The sequence below is a fragment of the Ursus arctos genome, unplaced genomic scaffold, assembly GCF_023065955.2.
Source record: "Ursus arctos isolate Adak ecotype North America unplaced genomic scaffold, UrsArc2.0 scaffold_4, whole genome shotgun sequence".
Classification (NCBI taxonomy): Eukaryota; Metazoa; Chordata; class Mammalia; order Carnivora; family Ursidae; genus Ursus; species Ursus arctos.
Window position 1 is genome coordinate 73,960,615 of NW_026623056.1, and position 24,225 is coordinate 73,984,839.

Sequence of the window (24,225 nt, forward strand, 5' to 3'; positions counted from 1 at the left end):
CTCTCACAAATAAATAAATAAAATCTTTAAAAAAGAGAGAAAAAAAGAAAATTATGCTTAACCATGCTAGAGATGTTATGTGACCCCTAAATGATGCTAGCGGTTATGTTCATTCATTAACAGGGACATTTCTCAATAGTCTTTTATATGCAATTAAACAGAATGTAGAACAGCATGTGTATATGATATGCGTGCATATATAATACATTTTTAAAAATCTGTACACGTGTTTTTGTGACTATATATGACAGCAGAACCAAACGTGTATATACACTATAGAAAGAAAAAAAAAACAAATCAGAAGAATAAACCTGCCGTAATAGTAGTCCTGGGTGTACAGGGCAGACAAGTAATGGGAAAGTGACATGGGTGTTTCCATTTGCAGCTGAGAAAAAATAAAGAGTTTGATTTGGAAAATAATTCTGCAAACTAAAAATAATAAAGCATTTACTATATTTGGGGCAGTATGCTCATTTACTTAAATTCTTGTTCTTCCTTTAAGTCAATTAAGTAATTCTGCCAGTTGAATAACACTGCACAGGAAGAAAGGAAGGCAAACTGATACCGTATAACTGACCCAAAGGTAGAGCAGAGTAACTGAAGAGCGCAGCTGCACTTCCAAGCCAGTTTTGTTGTTACTGTTCTAACATCTATTAACCCCCATTCCTAGCAGTAGCAGGAAGTAAGTCAACTCTATACCATAGGTCTGTAACATAACATATAATATATTAATATCACAAAATTCCAAAAATAAGACTGAAGCATTTTCGTATTTTTAGAGGAGTAGTAGCTTACAAAAGAAATAGAGAAATAAAACAAAAATGGGAACCAAAACCAAAATTGGCTTCAGAGTTATGGTTACCAACATTTACAACTACTCTTTATCAGCAATTTACCATATTTGTGATGCAAATTTTCCTGTATGCCATATGTGCATTGGCCAGATGAACAGTGATTAAGATTTAGAAAAGAATTTAACAATATTTATGCTAACCACTCAACAATGTAATTGGAAAAGTCTTGATTAATTATACAGCTTTGGAAAGTAAAACATCCATCTGTGCCATCACATTCATAGTTTTTGAAGTAAATTGCGTGCTTTCTAACTATAACCATAAAGGGTCAGGTAAATCAGGCCATATAATGCAAGGCAATTTTAAAAATGAAAAGTACAGAAATATTTACATGGAAAACTGTCATGTATATCAGATGATATACTTAACCTTTGAAAGATGTAAATTCATAATTACACAAATAAAATAGGCTATGTTGTGTAAAATCAATTTATGTCTCCTGTGAAAGTTACTGCGGGCATTAACATTGTAGTAGCTTATTTCATCAATACTCTTATTAACAAATGTGTGCATTGAATATTCTCTGATTTTTAAATGAAGAAATATTTAATTATTTAGTGATTACTTACATTAAAAAGTGATTTACAGCAAAAACAGTATGTCAGACAGTATTCACAGGGAAATTTGTAATAGTAGAGATGTGTTTCACTTATCAGACAAGTTCATGATAAATTATATGTACATCAAATTCCTGAAAAAAATTTATATGCCATGAGGGAATGTACACTATGGATGAGTCGGAATTATTTTCCAAATTAAAAAATGATTTCATCACATGAACATCACAATGTGTATTTCTTTAATTAATACATATTTCATTATTTCAGATTTCTTAATGTCCCAGACATAGGAACATTCTTCTTTGAATAATCATGGTCTTATTAAACAATTTCCCAGTCTTAAACATGTAACACACATAACTGTGTATACATGCTGCTGTGCCAGGAGTTGCTTGGAACATTTTATCGTGATGCTTTCTTGAAATCTAAGATTTTCTTGGGACATTTTTACAATGACACAATATCACGACCAACGGATTTAAATGATGATGTTTACTATGTAGTCACTAAGTCAACATAGTCTGTGCCCACTCTGTCCACTGAGGAAGATGTCTTAGTGATAGACCGTAATTAAAGAGAGATGCTGCTAGTCCTATAGAAGCTTGAACATTAACCATGGAGAGAACATGATGTCATTTTAAGGTGCTATCTCCCAAAGAAAACAAATGAATAAAATATAAATTCTTATGCTTCAACTAATTCTGATTTCAATTAATCCTGGCAAGTGAAAGGAGTTGACAAATCACCTGATACAAGCCTGTCATTTTGCAGTTGAGGAACCTGATATCAAATATACCAAGTACTGACTAAGATTACCCAGATAATAATGGAGAATGTTCTAGAACTCATTCCTGCTACTGTACTCTCCACCATAACCTACTTTTATGGACTAAGTTGTATCTCTTCCCCAACTAAATTCATATACTGAAGTACTACCCTCAATGTGACAGAATTTGGAGATAGTGCCTGTAAAGAGGTAAGTAAGGTTAAATGAGGTCAGGGTTGGGGTCCTAATCCAACAGAGTTGTTGTCCTTATAAGAAGAGGAAAAGACACCAGGGGATGCATGTACACAGAGAAAAGGACAAGTGAGGACACAGCAAGAAGACAGCCATCTGCAAGTCAAGGAGAGAGGAGGCTTCAGGAGAAAACCACCCTTCTAGAACTTGGATTTTTAGCCTTCAGAGCTATGAGAAATAAATTTCCGTTGAAACCACATAGTGTATGGTATTTTCTTATGGCAGCCCCAGCACACTAATAAACCTGCTGGTATGTTTGTTATATCTCCTGCATATAATAACTTATTTCCTTGACTTTGTTTCTTTCTTCATTCTGTTATTGGGCTGACCTGACCCCATGCTTCTATCAGGATACTTTCTTTGTTTAAATACTGTTCTGTCTCTTGTGACGTTCGATCTGCACTCATGGATGCTTCCTATACATTTGGATTCATGGCTTTTGCAATATCGATGTTCCAGTGAGAGAACTATATGTATAATCAACTATTTTCTATGAAAATTAAAGGAAAAATGGGACAGAAATTTGTAATCAGGGGCAAAAAAATGCTAAACACATTTTTTTTCAAAGGATAATTTTAGAGAAGTATTTTGATAAGGACAATTTCCTTTAAATTTCTTTATTCGTATTTTATATGAATAAATCAAAGGGCTCTTAATTCCTTACAGCAAATAAGAAACATGATAACAAATTATTGATATGGTTTGAGTCCCGAGTCAACCTGAGAACCTGATGGAAGATAAAGCTATCAAATCAGATGCTGGGTAAAATATGAAGGTCCTTGAGAAATAGACAAAGGATTTTGGACTTTCAATCCAAATGTAATAAGTTGCTAGTTTCAGAAATGCCAATGAAATGAGAAGATCTTAGGTGCATTTTAGAATTTCTTTGGGCAGCAATGTGGATTGAATGGATGACAAAAAGTCTAGCAGCCAGAAGAGATGAGTTTCTCCTGCAGCCATCCAGGACAAAAGTAATGAGTGGTTAGTAGCAAGGCAATGGCAGTAGAAATCAAAAGAAGACTTTGGATTTTTTAGTTATTAAAGAGATGGGAACAGCAAGATTTGGTAACCAATTTGATGCTAGGAATAAATGAAAAGAAAGAGCTAAAATAATCTTCAGGTTCTTGTCAAGGAGCATTTGGTGGAGCCATTGATAAAAAAAAGGAAAGTAAGAGAAGCACTAAATATCTTTCATCCCATGAAATAAGGATGTTCAATTCTGTTTTATTATTCCAACTCTAGACAGTTTGATTATATTTAGCAAGTTGCAATAAAATGTTCTGAGAAACTAATTCATATTCTCAGACAAAGCCTATACAAATTCAGAACATACTGAGTGGCTTGGATTTGAGAAAAGAGAAAATATTTAAATCAACAAAACTGCATTTAACACTAGGGAGCTACTTCTTGACAAAACTTGTGATTGTAAAAAGGAGCTATTGTTCTTTTAGTCATCATATGTTTCATTTTCTTAATGTGCTTTGATTTTTAAAGCTAAGCATACTGATTGCCATATGGCTGTATCTTTTTATATCTCAACAGTTTTAATAGATCACAAAAATCTGAAAATTGTATTGTTGGTATTTTGGCTAGTTAATTTAAAAAGACACACATTTTATTTAGTGGTATATAATCAGTCTAATAATATGCTATGCCAGTTAATGTCTGATGTGTAAATAATTTATTTTCTTGGTAATAACAATTACATCCTTTGGGACTGCATCCTATGTATTCAACTTATTACTACTAATTCCTACTAACATCCAACACAGTTGTATAAGCATGTACTATTACAACTAATTCTTTAATTATTGTTCATCACCTGCACAATATAACTTTTTAAAGAGTACACTGAATATTCATTCACTATTTTTAATGTAATTGTCACTCAAATAGCACGTCCTTACTCATCTCTCTCTTATTTAAAGGAAGAGTATGGAGCCCTAGATCAAATCAGTAGCACAACCATAGCTTAATCACAAACCTGCATACACATCCCGGCACACACCCTTTCCTCTGATGGTAATTGCTAAAAACTGAAAAATTATCTTCAGATTTCTGTCACTTTCTATGGATGGTCAAGTGAAAATAGAGGCAAAATGGCTGCATTGCAAGGCAGTGACTTCTATATACTCTTTGTCTTAAAAGTAAAAAACAAGAAAGAAAAGTAAAACAATGAGAGTTAACAAAGCAAAGATAAAATTGAAGATTTGGTCAAAAACAATAAAATGGAAAACCTCTGGCAACACTGTACCTAAAAAAAAAAAAAAAGCAAAAATGAAAGAAAAAGAAAAAAAATTATCTGAACTAAGGGATCCCTGCATATCTTGGGTAAAAAAAAAAAATACTGAAAATGAGTATTTTATGTGTGTGTGAGAGAGTGTTAATGAATGCTTATATACGGTAAAACATTCAGCCCTCTCCTCAGACTATTTCCATAGTTGTTAACAGCCAGTTCTATATATTCTACAGGCAAACACTCTTCTACAGAAAACACTCTTGGGAATCTATCAAGTTTAACAGGAAATAACTAAAGATAGTAACATCGGGCATCCTCCAATGAAATGCCACTGGCTGATGAATTACAATAAATAATACAGTCAGCATGACAAAAGCGTGGGTGCAGAGCCTTCTGTTAACATTTTAAAAACCCACCCTTGTATACATGTAAACTATAAGCATCAGCAGACATCTTCAGAATGCTACAAGCAGAAAAGAGATAAAAAACAGAAACAGAAAAGCATCTTGAAGGAAAAGAAGTTCTGTTAGAACACATCCACAGTATATTATTTATGTCATCAGAGAAATAAGAAAAAAATATATAATCAATGAAAAAAATAATGAAGCCGGTATACTAGAAAATGGACAGGAAAACAAGTGCTTAGATATTATAAACATGACAGGCTACCGCTCTTGGGCATTTATCCCAGACAAATACAAACTTATATGCAAGCAAGAATGTGCATGCAAATGTTCACAGCAGCTCTCTCCTTCATAACTGAACACTGGAGGTCAGTGTCCTTTGATGAGTGAGTGGTAAAACGGTGGCACATGCATGCCCTGGAGTATGTCTCAGCAACATAAAAGGAATCATCTATTAATACATACAACAAATTGGGTAATCTCAAGAGAATCATGCTGTGTGAGAAAAGCATCTCCGAAGTTTACATATTGTATGACTCCACTTATATAACATTCATGAAATAACATTATAGAGACAGAGACTTATTAGGAGCTGTCAGGGTTGGTGATGGGAGGGATAGTGATGGGTATTGCTGTTATAAAGGGATAGCATATAGAAGTCCCGTGGAAATGGAACAGTTCTATATCTTGACTGTGATAATAGTTACCATGCATGTGACAACATGGCATAGAACTACATACATGCACTTGCACATAATTGCACACAAATACTTGTGAGACTGGTGACAACTGAATAAACTGGATTGTGCATATGACAATTGACTGGTTTAAATGTTACATTTGGGAGAGGCTAGGTAAAAGGTAATTGAAACCTCTCTGTCCCTTTTGTTTTCTTTGAAACTTCCCATGAGTTTAAAATTATTCCAAAATATGGTAGACTACAGAAAAATCAATACAAGCTTTTGGAAAATGTAGTTAACTAAGTGTGTTTCCCATAAATTAGAAGAAAAAAAGCACAAAAGATATGGAAAATAGAAAAGCAAAAATTTAAAAACCAATCTCAGAGGTTCAATAACTTACTAAAAAGATACTATAATTAGAGAAAAAGAAAAAGAAGAGGAAGATTATCCAGAGGCACGTTTTCTGATCCCTGAAAATTTATATTTCACTTCCATTCAAGATGGATTCTGATCTTAATACATAGTGGATACCCATAAATGGCTCACCCTCATCTAAGCGGTGTTCAGCAAATGATGGCTTGGTGGCCAAATCCGGAGCAGTATCTGTTCTTGTACAGTGCACAAAAATAAAGGCACTTTTTCAAAAATATTTCTAAATGCTTACAGCATAAATGGCTATATAAGTACCTACGTAAATCTTGAATTTTTCCTCTAAGCTAAGAAGCCTACACTACCTGGCTCTCTAAGAAAATATTTGCAAAGGACAAATGAATTTTCTAGAGGAATCAAGACAATGAATTTTCAACAGAGATCACATTTAGATACCAAAGAGTAATCTGCTTACCAATATTGGGAATTATGTCAGGTGTAAAATTTGTTCCGTATTATGGAAATAGATAACTGTTTGACATTAATAAACAAATCCAACAAATTAAAAAGCATCCAGGAAATTCAGTGTAATTTCAAAACTAAATGCGTACCAGTACACAGTTGAATTTAACTAACCCAGAACAAAGCCACTAATAAGTCTTGGTCTCTATAATGTTATTTCAGGAATGTTATATAAATGGAGTCACATGATATGTAAACTCTTGAGATTCTTGGATTGGAAAGCAGTATATAGTAGTTCCAAATTACTCAAGTCCACAAAGTCTCCATAAAAATGGTTAATATCTATACTAATCTCTTTCATGGGCTCACGGTAAATTTGGTGTAATCCAAAAAATTCTAAAGGGTCCTTAAAAACTGCTGTTTGGGCACGTTTTCGCATCCAAAACATCCAAAGGAGAAAAATGTATATTAGCTTATTTTTTTTATAAGAGAAAATATTTTAAACATGTACAGATTTATTGAAGGAGACAAAAGTTTTGCAGAGCTAACAAATTCTTTTCAGTCAAATAAAAAAATTTCCTAGCATAAACAAAATGGACAAATGAGCTTGCGGACAGCAGCTAACCACACTGGTACGTTAGCAGGTGGTACTTGTACTTGTGATATAACTAAAAATGCAAAATAAATACTTGCAGAGATAGAAAATCTCAGAAGATGTTACTTTTGTAGGATAATTTCATAGATCAGATTATCCAGACACAGATGGTCAAACAGATTTGGAGGTACAGAATGTTTTATACGGGTCAGGACCTAAAAGAGTGGAAGGTGGAGGCAGGATTGGGCAAAGGAAGAAGTCTAACTGCAATGAAGATTAAAACATTTCTTGGCTAATTGTGTTACGGTTTCAAAGAAAATTGGATATGAAATAAAAAATTCATAGTGGCTCCTAGAAAAATATCTTTTTTCTGTGTATGCTTTTAAATTCCAAGGAGAGATACAACACTATATTGAAAAAAGAACATTTTGGCATAAGAAAAGTATTTTGAATACTAACTACATCAACCACTCAGCTTAAGATTCCATGAACTAGGTCACAGAATCTTTTTGGAGGACAATTTTTCTCATAGAATTAACAGAATAAGTTCTATGTATAAACAGTTTCGTACAGCTGAACAAAACTCATTGTTACCTCACCAAACTCTTCTGATTATAAACCTTCCAATATTGTACTTTTCCAGTATCAAAGATAAAGGAGTCTGCCTATTTTACCCAAATGTCTAAGAATTATTACTAAAAAATTATTCTAAATGTTTTTTAAATAATTTTCATTGAATTTAGTACAATGAACCGGAGAAAACCATAAAGATCATGTACTCTTTAATATTTTGTCTCAAAAATGTCAAATACTATGCATGTAATTCAAGAGTTTTCAATTACTATCCAGAATTGAGGGTAGAATCACTCTGTCTGTAATGGTATTCTTCATTTTTAAAAGCAATATCATCCCAACATTTTACTTAAGGAAAGTTTGCTTAAGAACTTCAGTATATCGTTTTGAAATATAAATATGCTTACTTTGAAATTACAAATTTAATTTATTCAGTTGATATAAGGGTCATACTAACACTTTCGACACTTTCTTGTTTTAAAATCTTTTTTAATTTCATTTTTTCATATTTATATATGAAAATTATTTGAAGAGTCAAATGACTCAACAAGGTTTGTTAGAAAAACAATTTGTTCCCTTCCTCATTTCACCCATTCTCTATCCTCAGAGAGAGGGACTTTTAACTCTTTTTTTTCCTAAGATTTTATTTCTTTACTTGTCAGAGAGAGAGAGAGAGAGCATGCACACAAGCAGGGGAGTGGCAGGCAGAGGGAGAAGCAGGTTCCCCGCTGAGCAGGGAGCCCAACGTGGAACTCAATCCCCGCACCCTGGGATCATGACCTGAGCCAAAGGCAGACGTTAAACCAAATAAGCCGCCCAGGCATCCCAGGACTTTTAACTTTTAACCAACAGCACTGACTTTCTTTAAAGCTATTTTGCATCAGATAATCTGTCAACTTCAAATACATCTTCTTCAAAGCATCTCTATCAGCTCTAGCCTGACCTGGTAGTTTGTTCGGTCTTGTACGTTACTGTCATCTTGGTGATTTCATTCATCTCTCTCCTGGAGAGAATGTTCTGTTTCCTTTTTCCTTTATCCCGTGCCTTCCTCATTTTGGTGGAACACTTCCATTGCTCTTGTGAAAGCCTGCATGAGTGATAATATTTTTTTAGGCTCTGGTATCTTAACTTCTCATATTTGATTGTTGTCTCGGGTATTGAATTTTAACCCAAATGTTCGTTTATTTTTTATTTACTTAGTTTTACATTCTGAAGATTTTGATCCATTGTTTTCTGGCCTGCAGAGTTTGTCATAAAAAGCCTGAAGTCATTCTGTTTTAATCCACTTTGTGTCTTCTCACTCTCCCTTTCCTCCTCTTTATCTTTTTCTCTCTCCCTCATACCCTTTTCCCAACATCTCTTCTACCCCCAGCCCCAGACCCTGTCATATACAGCCATAGTTTCCTATGCTGTAAAATGCCATGATAATTTTCTATGTATAGATATATTTTCATCTATTTCCTTTAGTAATTAGTGAATTTTTTAACCTAGAAATTCAGAACTTTTTAGTATAAAATTTCAAGTTCCATAGGTCTTTCCACTATACTACGACAAGTTACATCCCCTAGGCTTCACTATGTTTATTTTTAAAAAGTGTTCTTATTTTTAAAAAGGAAACTACATAAAATAATTAAAAATCTATACTGATGGGAACCACAATATATAAAATATCTCATGTGTGATAAAAATAGCATAAAGGAAGAGTGAGCGGAACTATATAGGAGTAAATGTTTATCTATTATTAAAATTACATTGTTAGTAATCTGAACCAGTTTGTTATAAATTACAATGTTAGTGGACATAACACATCCCTGTAGATTTAGAAAATCCCAAAGGGGAGGGGCACCTGGGTGGTTCAATAGATTAAGCGTCATACTCTTGGTTTTGCTCAGGTCCTGATCTCAGGGTTTTGGGATGGAGCCCCACACTGGGTTCTGTGTTCAGCGAGCCTGCTTAAGATTCTTTCTCTCTTTCCCTCTGCCCCTCCCCTTGCTCTCTTTCCCTCTCTCTCTCAAATAGATCTTTTTTGGTTTTTTTTTAAGTAAAGAAAACATTCGTTTGAAAGGACATCAAATAAACTTTTTTTTTTGCTTATTTGTTTTTTTTTTAAAGATTTTATTTATTTATTCGACAGAGAGAGAGAGAAAGCCAGCGAGAGAGGGAACACAAGCAGGGGGAGTGGGAGAGGAAGAAGCAGGCTCCTAGTGGAGGAGCCTGATGTGGGGCTCGATCCCACAACGCCGGGATCACGCCCTGAGCCGAAGGCAGATGCTTAACCGCTGTGCCACCCAGGCGCCCCTTTTTTGCTTATTTGAAAGTATAGCACCGAAATTAAAGCACGCCCTAAAATGTCCTGTGAGACATCATGAGTCCTAAGAATGTGACCATGTTTCCCGATAATGCCAAAGGTACTCTGCAGGTGTAATTAAGGTTAAAGATGTTGAGAAGGGACGATTACCCTGGATTAACCTGGTCTACTCAATTTAATCACTTGAGTCCTTGAAACTGGTCATCTTTCCTGGGTAAGTTAGAAAGACACGATTGAAGTAGAAGAAGCAATTTGTGTGAAACTGGCTCCATAGTTGCTGGCTTTCAAGATGGAGGATGGAGGAAGGAAGACAGAGACCAAGGAATGTGGGTGGCCTCTAGAAGCTGGAAACTGTCCTCAGCTGGCAGCCAGCAAGGAAATGGGAATTTAAGTACTATAACTGCAAGAAACTGAATTCTGTCAACGACCTGCATGGGCAGGGACACACTTCCTACCCTAGAGACTCCAGAAAGAAGTACAGCCATGAAGACACCTTGATTTTAGCTCTGTGAGAACTGTATCAGACTTCTGAACTATGACACTGTGAGATAATACATTTGTGCTGTTGGAAGCCACTAAACGTGTGGTAGTTTGCCAAGGCGTCAATAGGAAACTCATACACACATTATTAAATTTTCCTTACAATATATGGTAAATATGTGAATGAATTAACCGCCATAAACAGTGCGAGGGGGGTGATGGTGTCACTGCCTTTTTCCTGAATAAGTGACATTTAGACTCAAAATTTAAACGTAGATGACTATTTATTTATTTATTTATTTTTAAAGATTTTATTTATTCATTTGACAGAGAGAGAGACAGCCAGAGAGAGAGGGAACACAAGCAGGGGGAGTGGAAGAGGAAGAAGCAGGCTCCCAGCAGAGGAGCCTGACGTGGGGCTGGATCCCAGAACACCAGGATCACGCCCTGAGCCGAAGGCAGACGCTTAACGACTGAGCCACCCAGGCGCCCCCGTAGATGACTTTTTAAATAGGTGAAGCAAGGTTATAGAGAATGCACTCTGGAAATAGTTTGAAAGCCCTTAGGTAAATGAGTGAACATTATACTTTCCCAGAACTATACTTTCCCAGTCCAGTATGTCTGGACCAATTGATTACATTCAATGGATAATGGACTCAATACTTAATCATATGTCCTCAAGTCTTAAAAACTTTGTACCTGCTGTCATAACTTCCTTAGACATTGCAACACTATCACTTTCCATTAAAATCAAAACAGAAAAACTGTAAGATAGAGAATAGTATGTTTAAGTTTCTGTGTATGTGCTGAGTTTTCTTGTACTTCCTTTTAGCACGTTTTTATCTCCTATACACACATCTCCACATAACTGTCATTGCTACTGTTAAAAATCATGCAAAAATTGTTTAACTTAGTCTCTACAACAGTGTTTCTTTGATCTTTTCTGATAACTTGGGTGATAAAGACATACATTCGGTCGATCTCACCTATGAAGTCAATGATTTTGGGGTGCAATTATAGAACAGAATGAATACTGCTCTAAATGGTGACTTGGCTGAAAATAACTAATCTTTGTAATTAAACTGAAATTTTTTCAAAGAGTTCTTTTCTTAGACCAAGGCTTCTTACTGCTAAAAAGTAAATTACATTGGAGACATTTCGGGGATCTGAAGTCTACTCTCAGATTCACTAGGACACACGGTTTTCCAGCACATGGCCCCAGGGACAGCTTCACTTCTGAACAGATGCTAATGTTTCATGCAATTTAGCGGTGGATATGGTAATGAAACAATTTTATTTAACTTCAGTCTAGAAGGGAGACACAACCTGCGTGACTCGATAATGTTCAAATTGAAACTGCCTTAAGGGTATGGAAATTGACACCATCTAAAGTTGTTTAAAATTTACAAAGTACTTAAAACGTCTTTTTGCAAATAAAAATGTTCTTTACTTTTATCTGTATTTGCAGTAAAGTTTTAATCATTCTAATCATATTGTAACTGGGTGGCAAAGACTAGAAATACTATTTCATTGACCTTCTGTCTGTATCAGATGGTTTTTTTTTTCCATAGTAGCGACGTCTGCTAAAAAGAATGCATATTTTTAAATGATAAGCTATCATAACCGAGGAACTACAAAGTATCATATGAAGTGACCATTTCTATACAATTCTTTCTAAACTGGTTCTAAAAAAAACTTATCTTGATGCATTTCTTATTTTGAATGACTGATGTTCACATTTCCTGGACCACCATATGCTTAATAAAGCACTCATATTTGTAACCAGGCATATCATTATGTTCTGCTAGATATTCAAATTTCTACTGTGTTTCTTAGTCATGGTGATATATAAATTTTTCACTCTCATATGAATAATAAGAGGATTTTGAGAGAACCTGGATGTTAGGATTTGATTGTACTATAATGTGAACAGCTGGGAACACACTGCCATTTTAATATAGTAACTGCCCCACCTCACCCAAGCACCCTAACAGGCAATCATGGAGAGTTTAAAGAAGGGAATATCTACCCAAGTGGCCAGGGTTAGAGCAAACCATGAGAGATGTTATTACCTGTAGGAAAGAAGGGTCCAAGGGTAAAATATGTTTTAATGCAGAGAAAGAACTGGAGCCAGGTCAATAGAAAGGGCTACAGGTAAGGATTTAGACTTCTGTAGAGAAAGGAAGCCACTGGCCACCCTCACCCTATACTTGCCCTCCTATCTCCTCCAGTGCCTCCCATTAGCCGTACACACTGGGTCAAGCGCTCTAGGAATCCTGTTGATTGAGTCCATAAATTCAGCCTCCTGGAATTTTCATCAGGATGGAGAAAAATACAAAATGAATCTAAGTGGGAGAAATAAAAAGTATTTTCTCCACGAGAGGAATGATATTTTACCACTCTCACTGTTTCCTTCAACCTCCCTTTTTCTCTACTCTGTCCCTTGTGTAGTGGAAAGAAATAAGTGATTTGGAAATTTAGAATGAATAACTGAGGGTTTTTTTCTTCCCTATAGATTGAGCTTGCCCATGGAGAACATGTGTTTTCTGTTTGCTCTGCTGGTTTCTAAGCCTCACTGATCTGTACCAGTATTACCTTTCACAGCCTGGCTGTCTCCCTAGCTCTGCATTAGAGGGCCCATTTTGCATTTATGCTAATCTGTGTCCTCCTACCTGATTCTATCCATTATAAAGGCAATATTTTGACCTTGATATTTACTCCTTATTGCAAATCTCAACTTGTTCAGAACCTGGGGACAAAACAGAAATGCTCTGTATTGGGGGACCCCTAGGAATCCCCAGCACTCAGCTCTTAGTCCATGCGGTACTTCACTGCCGGGAACAGAAAATAATATGGGACAACTCCTAACATATTTCTTAACAAAACTGAGAATGTGTTTAGAAACATCTGGAAAATGCTATGGAGCCAGGTGATTTTTACTAATAAAGCAAGTGAAGGCTTATATATTTCTAATTTGCCTCATATAATGATTTCTCTATTGGGTTAAGATCACTGTATCCTCAAGTCTAGTCCTTACCTTGCCCATTCCAAAATCATCACTTTTAAAAAATCACATTTATTTGTCTTAGTTAATCTTCAATATTGGGGATAGCCCTACTATTGTCATTTATTGAGGTTTAAATTGTTTACAATACATTGTGCCCATTTTAAGGGTATATGTCAATGAATTTTGTCAAATGTACACACCCTTGTAATACCACCATGATCAGAACACAGCATTTCCATTACCCCAGATATGTCCTCACTGTTACTTCCAGTCAATACTTCCTACTCTGGGGCTAGCAACCAGTGAACACCTTTCCATCACTATAGATTGGTTTTGCCTATTTTATAATTTAAAATAAATAAAATTGTATGATTTTTTGTCATAATCAACAAAATATTTTTGATATTCATTCATAATGATGTATCAGTAGTTTGCATCACATTATTGCTAAGAAGTATTTCCTTTAAAGAAACTCATTACAATTTATCTATTCTCTTACTGATGGACATTTGCGTTATTTCCAGTTTTTGATCATTATGGATAACATTTTTACGAGCTTTCATGTACAAATCATTTTGTAGACATATATTCTCATTTCATTTTGGTAAATGCCTATAAGTGGAATTGCATTACCGTATCATAAGAGTAGATTTAACTTTATATAAATTGACAAGCAGTTTGCCAATGCGATTGCACCATTTCACTATCCCACCAGCAGTGTGTGAGAGTTCTGGTGGCTTCACAAACTCTCCGATACTTGATATTGGCAATGGTTATAATTACAGTCACGTAAATTGGTGATTGCTGGTATCTCATTGACTCCCACTTATTTTAGTAACTTTTAAGAAACTGTTCTTATATATTTATGCAGAACACTTTCTAAATTAATTTTTATTTGCTACCAATGAGTTGATGGTATCCTGATGATTTATGCAAATATATTACTGTGTGTGAATTAATGTTTCATTTTAATTATGGTAATTTTCAAAATTAAGCCCATCTTCTCATATTTCTTGATGTTAAACAATCGTTATTCCTGCTAAATAACGCTTACCACTTATTTAGCACTTACTATATCTTAGACAGTCTTCTAAGTGAACACATATTAACTAATTATGAAAACAAATTGAGTCATGAAGAAGTTAAGAAAATTGGCTCCATTTTTTTAGCCGGAAGTGTTAGAGCTGAGATTCTCAGTCAGTCTGGTTTGAAAACCCATTCCTACACACATATGGTCTTCTTATTTTTAGTTTTTTTTTTTTTTAAGTCCTTTTTATGTGTGTGCCAAACTTTGAGTTGCATAAGTGAGGACAAGGAGAGGAAGAGTAAAAATGGAAGGAAGAGGCAAGGAGGAATACATACAAATGAGGAAAAATAAGATTTAAGTGAGAAGCAGCTGATTTCCTTTTTGCCATGTATATATTTATAATATCTGCAGGAATAAATCTTACATCAATTCATGCGTACTTTGAATTAAAATGGACTTTCTTATTGGGAACATACAAATGACTCAGTGTACTATTTTAAACCACCAGAGACATAAAAATAATAAATTTGTAATATAAAAAAATTAAGCAAATAAATATTTATAGATCAGATCAAATTCATAATCTTTTCTCAGTGTACTCTCAAATTAAAAAAATAATATTTAAACACAAAGTACAGTGAAGAATGCAAGTTTTCTTTAAATATTCAATATTTCTGCTTATCAATAAACTTTTTTTAAGATTTTATTTCTTAGAGAGAGAGCAAGCGAGCACAAGCAGGGGGAGCTGCAAAGGGAGAGGGAGAAGCAGGCTCCTCACTGAGCAGGGGGTCCAATGTGGGGCTTGATCCCAGGACCTGGGATCATGACCTGAGCTGAAGGCAGACCACTGACTGAGCTACTCAGGTGCCCCCAACTTTTTTTAACTAGGCAATATATTAAAAAATGTAGATTTGATGAGCATTTTTGACATTTCAGAAAAATTGAGAGTAAAAAGCTACCTAAAAATTCTCCATATGGAAACACGAAGTATGATGAATATGTTTCCTTAACATTTATGATTTTATAATAATTATAAACATGTGTATACATTGTTATTGTTATCTCATAGTCAGTAGAGCCATCTAGAGTTTAAGAAAAATAGAAAATGTATTGACACTTTAAACAAAAAGGCAAAGAGGGAAGCTTCAGTTATCTGTGGATAAAGACTGAAAGGTTTTTGGGATATAAGCCCAAGTTTCTCTCTGGAGAGTTAAAGAAATTTTGGTTTACTTAACCTTTTCTTTGTGTTCCCACAGCATCATAGCATCACCCATGGTCAGCATGAAAAGGTAGTTTAAGTGAGTGTTGTCACCTCTTGGACTCTCAGAACTCTTTAGAGACAACAGAGCACACAATCTACTTAAATTTCCATTTCTACAATGGCTTCAGCTACTAAGCTGGGATAAGGGGCCTACTCTGACATGAAATTGTCCATTACAAAATTTAGCTCTCTGAGTCTTCCAGGAATGGTCTGAACCATAAATTGACCAAACTTCTACAAAGCTATGAGAGCAGCTTTATGCCATCAATGTCAATGTTCATGGTAGTATTTTCCCGTTATTCCAATCCTGAGACAAATCCCTCCCACTAAAGTTTGTCTCCTCACTTCTCTGCTCTGACTTTAGACACACACATGACCAGAAAAAGAAGAAGGTAATCCTGTTGACAGCAATTGCCTTATCTGGAAATGGGAAGTTAAAAATGATTTAAAAAAATTTAGCTTACATTTGCTAACTGTTTACTAAAAATTCCAGACATTCTGCTGAATACTTTCTGCACCTTATTTGATCTTTCCAATAACCACGTCCATGAAGAAGAAATTGAAGTTCTAAGAAAGCAAGTTCACCTTTGAAGATCACACAGATGACAGGTAGCAGAGGCAGAATCAGAATCCAAGTGTCCCTGACTTTAAAGCTGGTAATCACCAAGTTCTGCTTTTAAGGTGAAAGACGATCCTTTCTTTATGCCTCAGTTGGGTTTATCTATAAAATGTAAATAAGGACACATTTGATCATACACTCTTTTTACAAATGATCACAGTAGAGCAACGTGCTTATATCCTAGAATTTGGGTAAAAATGCATATATATCACTGTTGCATATGTGTGTATAAGATCTGTGATTTAATGCCCACTCTGTCTTCTAGAGTGGGGTGTCTTATTAGTTCATGAGAACCTTTTCAATAAAACTAGGATCTATGCTCCCTCAAGGTTCTTTCAGCTTTAGGAATGGGTACAGTGCCAGAAGCTCTAAGTTTCTACAGTTTTAACTCTACCTGTAAACAATCTTCTGAATTAGTTTTTGGAAATTTACCCTTGCCTAGTTCAAGGCTTCTCAGAATATAGTCCATAGTCCTCTTGCACCAAATAATGTAAGACTATTTATTAAAAATACAGTCTCTTATGCCCTATCTTCAACCCATAGAATAAGTATGTCTGAGCAAACATAAGGAATCCATTTATATGAGATCAGTGTCCCCAGTAAGAACTACAGGTAGGCAACAACATAGGTAAATCTCAACACATTACCTATCCTAAGTGAAAAAGCTCAACTCAAAATGCCAGGTCCTGTATGATCCCATTTATATGACATGTAGGAAAAGACAAAATTATAGAGACAAAAAACAGATCAGTGTTTGCTAGCGACTGGGGTGTTGGGGGAGAGATTGACTACAAGGGAGCATGAGGGAATGTTGGGGGAATAAGGGAGCTTTGGAACTATTCTGTATCTTGATTAAACTGGTGGTTATACGACTATATGCATCTGTGAAAACTCACGGAACTATAAACGCAGAAAGTCAATTTCACAGCATGTAAAATATATCTCAATTTCAAAAATAAATTTAACTACTAGAATGTTCTATTTTCTCTTATAACTTCTGAAATTAATGTTGCTGCTATTTTCTTTGATGCAGAGATAATATAAATTATTGTATTTAAGTTGTATCTGTTAATTTTACCAAGTGGCTTTCTTTCGTATATTTAATGATTTGTCTTATTTCATGCATTCACCTTATCTGATAACAAAATTAGGATTCATATTTTAGATCTGCTTAGATTTACCTCCTATCACTGTGTCTATGACTTGTATACAACTTTACAGAATTACTACTTTTTATGCAAGTCTCTTGTATTTGACTTTGAATTGGGAATATTTACATACCCAATATACAATTCTTATTCTTTTCATAGGTAAGCTTAATATCTTTCCCACACTGATTGTTACAAAATAAAAAATATGGAATCATATTTCTTCTTTGTGTCCTATTGAAGTGGGAAAATGATGAATATACCACCTTAGGGCTTTCTCCACTACTGAAATATCCTTTTTTTCTTTTCTAGCAGTTAAAAATACAGACAAAACTCTTTATGCTGCAGAAATTGCCTGTGCCCATTTGACTGTCTTCCTAAATGCATTTGACAGTGTTGATGATCTGTGAGAGACATGGCTGCAGCTGTAGCTTCACAGAGACTTCTGAAAAAAATACCCTGAGAGTAAGGAAAGGCCCATATTTAGGTATGTAGTCCCCAAACATGCATTTCATTTTGTGCGTGTGGAAGGAGCCATATGCTTCACTGAATGTAATGATGAATTATAAACCACCCATGAAAACAAGCACTAGTGAGGAGGCATGAGGAACAGGGAAGTTAATACAAATCAAAGTGCAAGCCTGAAATAAATTGAACCAACTGTGCTTTTGTTTTCTATACTGTTTATATTTAATTTTTCATGGGAGTCTATATTTAAGGAGCTCATTGTTGTGCGTGTGTGTGTGTGTGTGTGTTCTATTTTTGACTTGGTTTTTAGAACAGCATGGATGGTTCGTGCCATTATTCTAAGTATTCTAATTAATCCTGTATTGTGTTTTTTCCAGAATTTCATACTACTTAAAAGCTACTGATTTTTAAATGTGTGATAAATATTTTCTTTGCATTGTGGGATTTTTCTCTGATGTGAAGTTACAAAGAAATTTAGGCTTGAAAGACTGACTTTTTGAGTCTGCTATAATGAATTAGCTAATATTGTTCTCTTGAAGCTATGGTTAGGATATAGTAATTTTGCCAATTCACTGTGTATACATGTGGTTTTACAAATAGTTAATAAGCGAGGTTTACGTGATATTTGCATGGATTTCAGATCTCTTTACTTAATAGTGGTAAAACTCCTAAAGTCCAAGGACCATAGCAATAAGAAGTTAAGGAGTGGAGCACGGGAAATCAGTCACACACACACACAAGACGTACTGGCTTATTCCATTGTATTTTACTATTTATGCCTTCTTCTTTCTAGTACTCTGAGTAAGCCGTAACTTATAATACCTCTTGTAAATATTGTCGAACAAATTCAGTAATTACATTGACAGTGGGAAAAATTCCATTTGAAAAAATTATGCTACTCTTATGAATATTCCGTATCCCACTATCAACTTTATAAATCCTCACTGCATTTAAGACTAATAAACTGTCTATTCCAAACATCTCTAGTCCAAATATATCAAATATTTGCCATTACTGAATACTATCAGTTAAAAAAGAAAAAGGACAATAATGGCAAAATATGATATTTATAAAATATTAAGATCTGGGAAAACAAAATACAGACTGGGAGGGGTTTAGTGGATCTGTATAGTCAACACAAAGGGAAACATCTAGAGGGCTGACCCTGCCTTATGTAACCACTTAGTAACTGTTGCTGCATTGTATCTGACAAATGATAGTGCTAAGCTTACTTTATCTCATTGTTGGATGTTGACTGAAGGCTGTGTATATAGGTAAAGCAATATAACATGAAAATAGCATAAGCAGGGTGCCTGGGTGTCTCATTCAGTTAAGCAGCCGACCCTTGATTTCAGCTCAGGTCATGATCAGGGTTGTGAGATCAAGCCCCATGTCCAACTCGCTCTCAGCAGGGAGTCTGCTTAAGATTCTCTCCCTCTGCCTGCTCTCTTTTGCTAAAAATAAATAAATAAATCTTTTTAAAAAGGCAGCATGAGCAAAATATCCAGTCATATAAAATATTTTTAGCAATAGTTATAATGGAATAGGGAGAGCTACTCAAAGGGCAGAAAGCTAATTTTGATTTTTTCTTCCTTTTTTCTTTTTTGTTTTTTTAATACAGGTTGCTGTAGTGAGAAGATAGTCTAAATTACTGGAGATGTTTTATGAAGAAATCTAATATTAATGATATGTATAAAAACTTTCAAAGATATTCCCTGCTCCCCAAATCCAGTTTAAGGTAGCATGTATCTTACTTATTCCCATTAAGCCAATAGACAATAAGAGTTTTCACAAAAGTCTGAAGTTTTCGTGATTCAGAGTGATGGAAGCCAGTCTCTGATTTCACGACTACTCCAAGACCCTATGGCCTTTTGCAACCAATAAGAGAGTCCTGGAAAGCAGTCCCAACAGGCATGGAGGCACGTAAGCACACTTTTGCAGACTTCTTCCTGTAAAAGCAGAGTTGACCAAGAGCCCTGGCTTTTCCCTTGGAAATCACTGCCATGTCTGTGCTAAGGCCATAACTCCCATCCTGGAGTGTGGTGGAGATCCTTGAAGCAGACCCATTCTAGGAGACTAAAGACTACGTTGTTAAATCAAATTTCTCTCAAGGATTTCCTAACTTTGAAGAATCTCTCCTAGAATAAAAGTCCACAACACTTTTTTAAAAAAGATTTGTTTATTTGTTTGAGAGAAAGAGAGAGGGAGAGAGGTGGGAGTAGGGACAGTAGTTAAGTAACTTGCTTGGGTCTCACATTAGGAAGTAACAGATTCTATTAATTCATATTTCACAACCTAAGGCTCATATAGAGTCTTTGTGTGATGGCCTTGCCTCCTCTCTAAAAGCCTTATTTAACTTTTTTTTTTTTTTTTTAGATAATGCTCTTAAAAATCCTCATATCAAATATATAGCATTTTTCCATCACTATTTGACTGGTAGTATCAACTTTCATTTAAGTATATGTGGAAATATAGACTGGTCCATCAAATAAATAGAGTCCCTTCTTTGCTGAACTTGATCATGACAACAACATTTTTATTAAGCAGCAAGCTCCTTTGCCATGCTTAAGTGAAAGCATACATAAAGTGATTACAAATTAATGATCTATTTATCTTACATTCTTGGAAACTCTTGAAATACACAGACAATATACTAATTCTTAAGATATTAATGAGTTTGTATAGGTAAAAGTCATTTAGTGTTATAAAATTCCCATTTTGAAAAAGTGTTAATATGACCAATAGCATTGCTACAACTCAATAAGATAAAACCTATTTTTTTTAAATGGTATGGGCAAACATGCCTTCACTTGGCTGTCAAAACATACTGTGAATATAACAGCTTGTCATTTTTTGAGTACTCTACTTTTTAATCAAATCATTTTCATTTTAATCTTGCTCTATGTGGTGTTACATAGACAGACATGAGGCAGCAGCTGTGATCAGAAAGGTCCTTGATGACTACATGAGTTCTTAGTCCACAGTTTAGTCTTTCCCAAACCCTATCATTTAATGTATTAGCTGGCCTATCTTAAAACCACGGACAGAAAAAAAACAAAACTCTTTAAAGTGTGGATATCACTGACAGCCATAGAAGAGCTGTTTATTCACAATATCGATCCTCAGTTTTTAGACGTGTATGTCACTCAACAAATGTTATGGAACTAGACCACACACGGTATAAAGGGAGCTTCCCAGGCCTCCACAAAGAATCTGCAAAGACTGAAAAAATGTAACAGGCAAAAACTAAACAGAACTCTGTGAGGTAGAAAATCCCCTTGCGGCCTTTGTTTAATGGAAAGAGAGTTGGAAGAAGGATGTGTGTGTGTATGTGCGTTGGGCAAAATTTCCAGTATAGACTTAATATGGGGCTCGCCACTGTGCAGTCTTTCACATGATGGGAAGTATGATCCCAACAATCTCAATGTGCCTTACTCTTGCCCTGTTCTGCCTTCTTATGGTTCATCAACGTTCTCATTGTGCAATCATTCAGACACAGGGGAATATGCCATTTTATCTTTTTACCACATCTTAGAACCACTATATGTAAATGGTTGCTTGTTTCTATCTTCAAGCTATCCTCCCAGGTATAGATAAATCATTTTAAAATAAAAAATGGTATGCCTGGGTGGTTCAGTCCATTAAGCATCTGACTCTTGGTTTCGGCTCAGGTCATGATCTCATGTCATGGGTCATGGGATTAAGCCCTACCTCTGGCTATGCACTCAGCAGGGAGCATGCTTGAAGATTCTCTCCCTCTCCTCCCCTCCCCCATTGGTGTACGCTCACATGCTCTCTCTTTCTCAAATAAATAAATCTTTAAAAAAATAAATAAAATAATAACATGAAGAACAATACAAAATGAACAAAAAAGGAATTCTGCTAAGCTCTTTACAGACACCATCATATTCATTTCTTTATAACAAATTTGTTAGATAATTACATTAGCCCCATTTCACAGTCTCAGAACATAAGACAGACAATACTTAGCTAATTTCACTATAAATATATATTAGTGAATGATGAACCTTGAGATTATGGAATTCAAGAAAACATAACATAGGGGACACAGAATATTTTTATCATTTTTACTTTGATGAAAAATTAATGACTTCAACAGACATGATAATTTTAAGAAGCAGGTTCAGAACTGCAAAATATTTCTTATGCAAGTTAGTCTAGATTTCATCTGATTTCAAATAATTCAAGACCTTCTCACTCTTTGATCATAAATAATAATGCAATAATCATACTGATATATTCAAGATCCTCCTTATGTCTCCATTTGAAGTTCCTTTTTTTCAGTCTACTATTTCTAGAAAATACTACTGAAAATATCCCCTTGTTTTTGTATTTGCTATCTCTCATGTTATATCACCATATATTGCCTATTTGCTTAAAATTCCTTGAAGTTTCAGCGCCTGAGAAATCACATACTCAAAGCTAGTAATAGCCAATGTCCACACTGGAGGTATCAATCTCCCAAGAGTTCCATTCTTTAAATATCAATGCATTTCTCAATTCTATTCAGAATGTACTAAGTCTCTTCTCCTTAACTTGAACTTCAGCTTGCATAGCTTTTGCCCACAGTTTATGACTCTCTCATATTGTATGATAACTTGCAAATACATACAGTGATATCCCATTGGCAATGGGATAAGTAATAAGTTCTAACTTGCTATCATCAAAATCTGTGTGTATATCTATGTGTATATATGTATATATTTATATATCAGTATGTATACATTCCAAAAATGAATCATAATGTCAAGAGAAGTGTCTCACATTTCAGCATGAAAAATTATCTCCAATCTCATGAAAGCAGTTTTTACTCCTACAGGCCTTAACTTTATACAATAACTCCATTTCAGAAGAGAACATTTGCTTTATATTTGCATAGATAAAAAGCACATTTAGTGGCTTTACAAAGAGAAAAATTATCAAAGGTGATTTCAAGCCTTCACATCTTGAAAACAGAAAAAGGCTTACAGCCTTAATAGCAATGCTAAACATTTTCTCTGTCTCCTTCAGGTAAAGGAGTGAATTGTGCTAATGCTGATATTTATCAGAAAATAATGGGTCTCCTCTTTTCTGAAGTATGAAAGTTAAGGAAACACAAATATGTATTAGACTCAAGGTGTCAAGTAGAATAGCAAGCGCTTTGATCTTAAATATACATTTGTATTTCCCCCAGCATAGATAAACGTGCAGTTGACAAAGTAAGTCTTCTAGTATTCTTAAAGTGTTATTGATTTTTGTCTCGGAGATTAGGAAAACAACAAAAACATAACTCTATTTTGATGCTTGTGGGAAAGCACTCTGTTTTGTAGACTTCCTTGGATAGATAGAAATAAATGCTAGGTTATGTTGCTCTCTATGTAGCAATATCTGGTTTTCCTTCCCTAATCTTCCAATTAAAATATTTCTCACTAAAGAAATGCACAAAATAACCTAAGCAAACCTTTCTTGCATTTAATTAAATTCAAGAATTAATGAATTGTACTTAATGACATGTAAAATTAATGAATGAAATACAAGCCAAAAATAGCCCACCATCCTAAGCCAGTTATGTCAAGAGTAAACAAATCAGTCCCAACCCTGAGCTAATTTCAATTCCTCAAACTGTGTTGTTGTTATATAAGGTGGATAGATATTGGGGGAATCAATTGTTAAATCTACATTGTTTTTATGAAACCTCAAGAAACGTGAAATCTACGCATTAGAATATAAAATATTTGACACTTAGAAAACAGTTTGAGATGAATGGTGCCATCTGAGTATCATAGAGATGTTTTGTAATTTAAAATTAGCTCTAAACAATCTTTACCCTGTGTCTACATAACTATTATGCGTCTTAATTTTTTTGGTGGTTGTTTATGAATGTCCTAGATAGTCCCTCGGTATTCTAACTTCATGGAAGTCATCAGACACCTTTAGCTTTTTACACTCTCTTTACCTTGTAGCAAAATCTACTGACCTTGTTTTAGGACAGGATCAGTCGCAGGTAAATTAATGCAACCCTCTGCCAACTTCGTTTTAAGATGACCCTCAAACTTGATGGTCTCTCACATTGTGCAATCTTTGTTTCTCACTGATAAGAGGCAGCCTTCTCATCAAGGAAACTTAAATCCACTGAAATTCAATTGCAAATCT